General features: G+C 30.5%; 1 long non-coding RNA gene across 1 annotated transcript; it reads left to right on the top strand.

Moving 5' to 3' along the window:
- The first annotated feature begins 1,812 nt into the window (after positions 1-1,812).
- LOC120177106 lies at positions 1,813-2,828 on the top strand. The gene is made up of 2 exons (XR_005521375.1): positions 1,813-1,951; positions 2,238-2,828. It is a non-coding gene; the product is annotated as an uncharacterized LOC120177106 (long non-coding RNA).
- The last annotated feature ends 6,330 nt before the right edge of the window (positions 2,829-9,158 follow it).

Below are 9,158 nucleotides of genomic sequence, written 5' to 3'. Positions count from 1 at the left end.
AAAAAATCCCCGACGAAATACCTCGATAAAAAAACCCGTCAGGCTCGCCCCGAACCCGATCCGTTGTCATTCCTAGGAAGCACATTTATTAAGTCAACGTAAAGTGCGTTCCACATGAAACGCTTCCCATGTGGCAGACCAAATTAGCATAAGACAAACCCTATACAAGACATCTTTGCTATCTGGGACTGACTCGTAGGAAAAGCGTATTTTATAGAATGTGTCTTATTGTCACGCTATACGAAAGGGTGATATTTAAGTAAAGATTGATAAAAGGGTACAAATTTTTTTTAGTTTATAGGTGATTTTTTATTAAAAAAATAGTTCAATCGAGATAAAGATAGATGTAATTCAAATTTTATAATTTTGTACAACTTATTCCAATCGTAATAAGCTAGGTTGCTTCTTGTCGTAACCAGCCTTTTTTTTGGGGGGAGGGGGGGGGGGGGGAACTGACTAGATATGACGATGAAGTTTTAGAAATGATCTAGATGAAATGATGGGAGTCGCCACCAATCATTTTAAGGTGCGGTGCGATTGGAATACCTAAAATCAGGTAATTTTAATAAAACATTTTGTTTTATAAAAATACCAAGTTTTGGACTGCGAAATTAAAAATCGGGTTCGAGAGTCAACTAGGTGTGGGGAAGGATTAGCACCTCATAGTGTCCAAAAATTAGTACCTAGTCAATTACCCTATATTTTAAATTAGAAAATTTGAGCATGAGGTTTTATTTAATTCAAAATCCATTATGTGTGCAAAATTTTGAAGATGATATTGATTTACCAAAACCAAAAATTTGTTATCGATGATTTTAAAATCATGATGCAAGATTTTAAAAATGATGTTGATTTACCTAGGGAATTACCAATGGTCTTGTTTTGAAATAGATAGATGCAATCAAACAATCAATTTTTTAAACCTAATTATACTAGGTAAAATAATTAAGGCTTTCCTCTAACTTAAAGTGTCAAATTATGAAATTTAAAGGACTTAGAGGATTAAACCTAAAAATGTAAGCTCTAATATTAATCCTATTCGATTTTAGTCAATTATTGAATCGAATAATCGAAATGGAACCTCATGCATTAATGTGAGGACAAAATCGAATATTCACCTAATTTTAAAAGTTTAGGGACTAAATTCAAAGAAACCTAAATTCAAGGACTACACCTGAAACCCAAATATTCTAATTATAGACTAAATCTAAAATCTAATTAATCTATTAAGGACTAAATTAAAAAAACTAAACCTAAGGGTTCAATCTAAAGTCAAGACATTCTCGGACTAAATTAAAGAGAATTGAAAATATATAACAAAATTAAATGAAATTAAAAAAAGGATTAAATGTATAAAACAATAATTTACCCTAAGGGTTAAATCAAAAGAAAAACATGAATAACAGGTCAAGCATGCAAATAATCCACAAAATGCCACATCAAATTGAAATAGTGACTAAATCGAACACTAAGCAAAGATTCAAGACCTTAAACATAAATCATGTATTAACATTATGCAAGCAAAGATGAGGGACCGAATTAAACAAATTACAAACTAACATCTCCAAAATTCAAACATCAACATAAATATATTAACAGGCATACAGGGATGAAAATGAAACACAAAGAAAATATAAGATTCGAGAGATAAAATCCAAATTTCATTCAGTGACCAAAATGAACATACTATAGAAGGTGAGGACCTCTTGTGAGATTTACCCAAAGGGCTCCCGGGTGCCAAAACGTGGTGAGTCGAGTATAAATGCTCTTTTTTTAGGGTTCATAAACCCTAAAATATCTTTTCCCCCTCCTTCCGCCTAAAAAATTTGAGAGTTTTTGAAAGCTCTCCCTAAAACTTCATCGACCCCTTTTAATCACCAGAATTTGGTGAGCCTCCGCCGTTGCTCCACTGCATCTTGACTCAGGCCACCGTTTTGCAGCGACGAAAGAGGTAACTGACAATTTTTTGACTCCTTTTTGTCTTCTGGACTTGAATCTAAGCTTTGTTTTCACAAAAGGGACTCCAAATAGAGTAGATCCAAGTAAAAAATTGTATCTCTCTTCAACTTCTCGCTGGAGGCGATTACAAAGTTGAAGCTTCTTTGAGAGGGGTTTTTCTATTACAAACTTCTCACTAATTCTCTTTGATTTTTTCCGGAAAGTGGTTTCTCTTCTCTACTCTGGTTTTTTGTTGCTAATGGATTATCCTTCTCCCCTGTGTGTTGGTGTTTTTGTAGGTTATAAAACGAGAGGATTTTTCTTCTCTCCCCTCGTGAGCCTCTGTCAATCTCTCTGCCAAAAATCGTTGTGTATTTGTTTCGGCAGTAATCGTGCGAAGGGATGGACAACAGGTGCACGAATGACCCCTGCTGAGGTGGCTGTTGGAAAGAAGGGAGACCACCAAACTTGTCTCGCCTGAGCATTTTGCTGAAATGGCTGCTTTCGTGGCAACCAACGTGGACTGATGTAGGCTTCTAGAAGTTCAAACGGCGATGACAAATTACACCATTAGGGTAAACCCTGATGCTAATATATTTGGGTCATTGGATCTTGAACAGATCCAATGCCTGTCCATTGGCTGCGTAGATATCATGTTAGGGTTTCACAAACCCTAAATATTGCTTTTGATATAGATTGTTGGATGAGTCCAGATCGGATGAACAGGAAGGAGCGGCGTTGGAGGAAAAAATGTGAAAACCCTAATTGTAGTACTTGTTGGGTGTTGAACATGGGCCACCCTTGGGCTTCGTATTGAGTCTCGTGGTTAGAATTTAATTTATTGGATCTATAATGAAACAAAGGTGAAACAAAAGTTAGCATTTATTTAATTTAATATGTTAATACTAATCTGCACTTACTAACTAAAATAGTTATTTAATTATAATTAAATTGCAATAATTAATCTGCAACTAGCAATCGAAACTTATATATATAATTGAGTATAATAATTAAAGTAAAAAACTAGTTGATAACCAAGAAGGATGTACATGTCTATATGAATATATATAAGAATAATAGTATCCTAATTTATTTATTATAAACTTTATATTAAATATATTTAAATTCAAATAAGATGAAAATAACTTAAAATTAAATATTTGAAATCATAATAAAAAAATTAGATCAGGAGTCGGATAAAAATAAGTGTTTATAATAATCTTTTTTTATCTATTTTTGTGTGAACAAGGATGTGACAAAACCGAAAAGATAAGTTTATGTGATATTTTCTAAAGATGCAATTTTAAATTTCTTCTTTAGAGAGAAGTTTCGAGAAAAAATTGTTTGCTTCTTTTTAAATGAAATGATATCACAATTTGTGTTTCAGAACTATATCAAGTGAAGCGAAATATCATCTTATAAAAAATATACTAATACATCATTTTTACTCAAACTATAATCGATTTAGTTTATGTTCACTTTTAGTTTGAATGATGTATTCAATTGCACAACAATTATTAAATAGGCTTTTCATGATTAAGGGTGTAAAAAGTTGACCGGCATGTAAAACTGACTGAAATCGACTGAAGTTAAATTGTTTTTGACCTGCATTGTGACGATATGAAATCGACTTGAGTCGAAACTGGTGTTGACCTGAACCCGAGTTGGACCTGGAAATTGTGGACCTGAACCCGACCTGCAGCCGACCTGAGAATGATCTGAACCCGAATTGAACCGAAAATATGATACCGAACCTGAACTGCGTCCGACTAATAAGAACCCGAACCCGAGATTGACCTGGTAAATAACTGATATTACTCGACCTGTTTTCAACCTGACCTGTTATTAATCTGATATGTAATTTACTCAACCTGTAAATGACATGATTTGTTATTGAACTGATTTGATATTTACCTGACTTATAATTTACAATTGATGAAGTTGTGAAATTATGAATTTATGATATTATAGTGTTACAAAATACATCTTCACAATTTAAGGTACATAATTAATTATGAACATTAAATTAATATATTTTTTATATTTATAAATTTTTATTTTATAAATATATTCAAAAGTTCTATTAAATTAATAAATTGAGATGGATAAAGTAAATACAAAATAATTTTTCAAAATTTATAACAAATTATTAATTGAAATTATTAAATTAGATTTTTATATTAATTGTGATTATTATAAAAAAAATTAATTATAACCATTAAATTAATTTTTATTAAACTGAAAATTAGATTTAATTGTTGAATTTCTTATTTGTAAGTTAGAAATGAGGAATTTAAGATTAAAAAATTTTGTTTTTCTTTAGGCATGCAATGGAGACAAAAATAAGAGGGAAGAATGAGCGGCAACGAAAACTAATTTTTTTGGGCGGGATTTCATTCTCCTTTTCATTTTCCATTTTAGATTTAATATAACAAAATAAATATTTTTGGTAAACTACATAAATGGTCATTAAAGTTTGAATAAAATTTTGTATATATAATTCATATGTAAACTATATAGTTTATATATAAATTATAGTTTATATTATATATATATATATATAGTTTTTATATAGTATATACTATATAAATAGTTTATATAGTTCATTAATAAACTATATATATAGTTCATAGGTAAACTATATAGTTTATATAGTTTATATATATAGTTCATATGTAATAATGTAAACTATATATATTATATAGTATATAAATATCAACTATAGTATATAGTTTATATATAAATTATAGTTTATACAGTTTATATATATAGTTTTTATATATAGTTCATATGTAAACTATATAGTATATATAGTTTATATATATAGTTTATATATGTAGTGTATACTAGTTTATATAGTTCATTAATAAACTATATGTATAGTTCATATGTAAACTATATAATTTATATAGTTTATATATATTATACATGGTTTATACATACATATTATATAAAATTATTTAATAATTTTTTTTAAAAAATTAAATGTAAATTATATAAAACATGGTTTATATATATGTATATATATAGAAAATTAAAAGTAATTAGAATCTATACAGGATTAAATTGCATCGAATTGAAAATTAAAGAAGATATTTACAATTAAACCATGACTAAAATGAAAGAAATCAAAAATCAAATACAAGTGGAAAAATAATGATTGTTGGAGGAGCATGAGCCTAATTAACCCAAAATATCTTGTTGGGAACAATCTTGCCAACTTCACAAAATTTTCTATTCCTTCTAAATTTCTCAATTTTCCTATATTATCAAAATTTCCCAATTTCCCTCTACATTCCCAAATAAAATAAAATAAAATTCACACAAAAAATCTTTCTTTTAAAAAGTTTTCTCTCACCACTCACTTTGAATAATATATATATACTATATTAATATAAATTATAGTTTATAAAGTATATACTTTTTATAGTTTATAAAGTATATACTTTTTATAGTTTATACCTATATAGTTTACATATATAGTTTATATATATAGTTCATATAAACATAATTTATATATATAGTTCATAATAATTATATAGTTTATAATATAAATATAGTTTATATATGAACTTATATTATATATATTATGTTTTTTTCAAAATTTTAAATGAATACAATTTACTATATTTTTTTTTTATCATTTTTTCATATTTTGCATTTATTTCGATTTCATCCTTTTGTGTTTTTTAATTTATTTTAATTTTAAGTCTTTCACTTTTATATGTCTTCAATTTAGTCCTTAAATTTATATTTGCATCTTCATTTGACCTATTGTTAGTTGTTATTTATATTTTTGTAACTGGTCCATAACTTTTTAAATGGGTATAATTTAGTCCTTTTTATATTAATTTCAACCTCAAAATTTAAAATTATTTCGATTTGATCCCTTTCTGTTTTTTAATTTATTTAAATTTTTATTTGTAATTTCATATTTGTTCAATTTAATCCTCCAAATTATATTTGCATCTGAAATTGACTCATACTTATTATTTATTTATATTTTTTAATTGACCCATAATTTTTTAAATGGGTATAATTTAGTACTTTTTTGTATTAATTTCAACCTCACAATTTAAAATTATTTCAATTTGATCCCTCATCAATGTGTGTTGTTTACTTTATTTAAATTTTAATATGTAATTTTATATTTGTTCAATTTAATTCTTAAATTTGTATTTTTCATAAAATTGAACAATGATTATTTATATTCTTAGTAATTTACTCTAAATCATATACAATTATAAATTGCAATTCAATGTTCGTTGTCGAAACCGCCTTTCGATTGGGCCCCATAATCGGGCTTCGACTTAGGAAAATGGATTTGGAGTCGCCACCGACCATTTTAAAATGAATTTGGGTGGGTCGGACACCATCTTACCTGATCTGCGTTTTTACCAGAAATGTGTCGGGTTCGGGAGTCGGTTACGGTCAAGGAATGATTAGCACCCTTGAACTGCCCTTTCGGTACCAATTAATTTACCGATTGTCTTTAATTGCGAAAATTCGAATTTAAATTGAAATTTTAAAATTCAATTCGAATAATTACCTTTGATCGATTGAAATTACCCCTAAAAGGTAAAAAAAGTTAGATAAAAAAGATTAAATAAATCAAAAAAAGAAAGAAAAAATAAATAAATAAATAAATTGAGAAAATAACTATAAAAGTATTAAGAGAAAAAAAAATGTTCATTCTTTAAAAAAAATAAAAGAGTATAAAAACACACACACTATATATATACACAAAACAATGTTAAAAGAAATAAAGAAAAATATTAAAATTAAAAATAAATAAATAAATAAATAATATATATATATATAATAAATAAATAAATAAATAAAAAGGATTAAAATAGCAAAAATAAAAGGTAAAAGGACTAAAATGAAAAAAAAACTTAAAGTCCCAAAACAGTACCTGCAAAAACTTAAATGACCAAATAAGTATTAAACCCGAAGTACTAAACAACAAATTAAAGATAATGACCAAAATAGAAGAAAACAAATATGAGGACAAAATTATTTAAACATGTTATTCTCCAATGACCCATGTAATAATTAACCCAAGAATTTCCCAAAGGCACAAAAATCCCTTGCTTTCACGCGTGTAATTCATTTCGACATTTACCTCCTTTCGTTCTTTCTTTTTTACGCCGCTGTTCTCTTCCTCTTCCTCTCTTCTTTTCACTTTGTTTCCTTTGATCCGAGATTCCAAAAAATTAGCGGTGTTGCCAGCGGTGAACAGTAAGCTTTGCTTGTGGCCGATGTCGACTTTAACGACGGAAGACGATGATTTTACGGAGAAGAATAGTGGTTACAACCGAAATGGTAAATACTTTACCTTTCTTCGTATTTCTTTCCCGATCGTCCCGTCGATTTCCCCGTGTGGATCTCTTGTAATTTCTTCTTGTTTTCTCGGATATTCGTATGATTGTTCTACCGTATTTCTCAGCGATTTTCTGTAAATTTCGTGTGTGATTTATGTCTCTAGTAATCGTGTGTAAGCTCCTCGTGTCATTTGTGTTCGATTTACATCACTTTATAGCCAAAACTGTTGGCTATTTTTAGAGTCATATATGAACTAAAGCACTGCTTTGTTTGTTGGGGATGGATTGTTGCTGAGGAAATCGCCAGATAGTTCGGGGTTTGATCGGGACATGCAGTTGGTTGAAGAGTCTTCAAAAATGGCGTGCCACGCTTGGAGAGTTGGAAGGCTAGGTTCTGGATTTGAGGGTGTATTGCTGGGCTGTTGACTTGGTCATGTAAATGGTCTTTGAGCCTGTAAAAAAACATATAATAAGAAAATATATATGTAATATATCATAATAAAAAATAATAAAATAATAATATATATGTAATCAGACAAAAATTAGTGTCCATAGCTGTCCCTCTTTGCCCTTTTTCCTGTAACGAAAAATAGGACAAAGATAAAAGGACACAATTTTTCGTTCGATGGAGTTGAAAATTTGGTGACAGATAACCCTTCTAGCCTTGAGTTATGCTGTAAATAATGTGCCCTCGAAGCTGAGTGTAATCGAACTCGAGGGTCTTTGGCATATAACCCTCCTCGACTTAAGCTATGCTGCAAATGATGTGTCGTTAAGCTGAGCGTAGTCGAACTCAAAGGTCTTTTGTTGGCAGACAACCCTTCTAGACTTAAGTTGTACTGCAAATGATATGCCTGGGAGCTGAGCGTAGTCAAACTCGAAGGTCTTTAGTGACAGATAACCCTTCTAGCCTTGAGTTATGCTGTAAATGATATGCCCTCGAAGCTGAGTGTAATCGAACTCGGGGGTCTTTGGAAGATAGCCCTCATCGACTTAAGCTATGCTGCAAATGATGTACCGTTGAGCTGAGCGTAGTTGAACTCAAAGGTCTTTTGTTGGCAGACAACCCTTCTAGACTTAAGTTGTACTGCAAATGATATGCCTGGGAGCTGAGCGTAGTCAAACTCGAAGGTCTTTGGTGACAGATAACCCTTCTAGCCTTGAGTTATGCTGTAAATGATATGCCCTCGAAGCTGAGTGTAATCGAACTCGGGGGTCTTTGGCAGATAGCCCTCCTCGACTTAAGCTATGCTGTAAATGATATGCCTTGGAGCTGAGCGTAGTCGAACTCGAAGGTCTTTGGTGACAGATAACCCTTCTCGACTTAAGTTATGCTGCAAATGATATCTTTTAAAAAAAATGGCATCCCTTCCCAGGTCTAGGCCAGTCATTGTTCTTCATGTGGCTCCTTTGAGCGAGTCTGAACCAAATAATATGATTTTTGGATGACTTCCCTTCACAGGAAAGTCCACTGATAAATTTCGTCAGCCGGATATCTTCCGTCATAGAATTGAAATCTGGCTTCAAAGTGTTAACTGGGAACATGCTGCTCTTTGTTGAGTTGTTGAACTGGATTTGGTCTAAATTGGTTCTCGAACCTATCTGAAATTGGTTCTGAGATCTGTAGATATGTCAAGTCGGTTGAGGTATAGTTTCTCACTGCTGAGTTAAGCAACCACCATCGTTCTTCAAAGGCACTTGTGAATCAAGTATCCTTCATCCTGGAATTGAAACTTGATTCTAAAAGCTGCAAAAAAAAAATCATGTATGCCAAAATGACGAATGTGATGTACCTAAGTATGTCTAAGATGCATGCAACATGAATGAACTATGTGTTATTTCTTGGATGGAGTCTCGTGTTTGGCCTGTCAATCTGTTCCTTGGAATGGATCGTGC

This window comes from Hibiscus syriacus, unplaced genomic scaffold (genome assembly GCF_006381635.1).
Source record: "Hibiscus syriacus cultivar Baekdansim isolate YM2019G1 unplaced genomic scaffold, ASM638163v2 tig00112281_pilon, whole genome shotgun sequence".
Taxonomy (NCBI): domain Eukaryota; kingdom Viridiplantae; phylum Streptophyta; class Magnoliopsida; order Malvales; family Malvaceae; genus Hibiscus; species Hibiscus syriacus.
The sequence above is the reverse complement of the archived record's forward strand: the minus strand, read 5'-3'. Positions and strand labels throughout refer to the sequence as shown.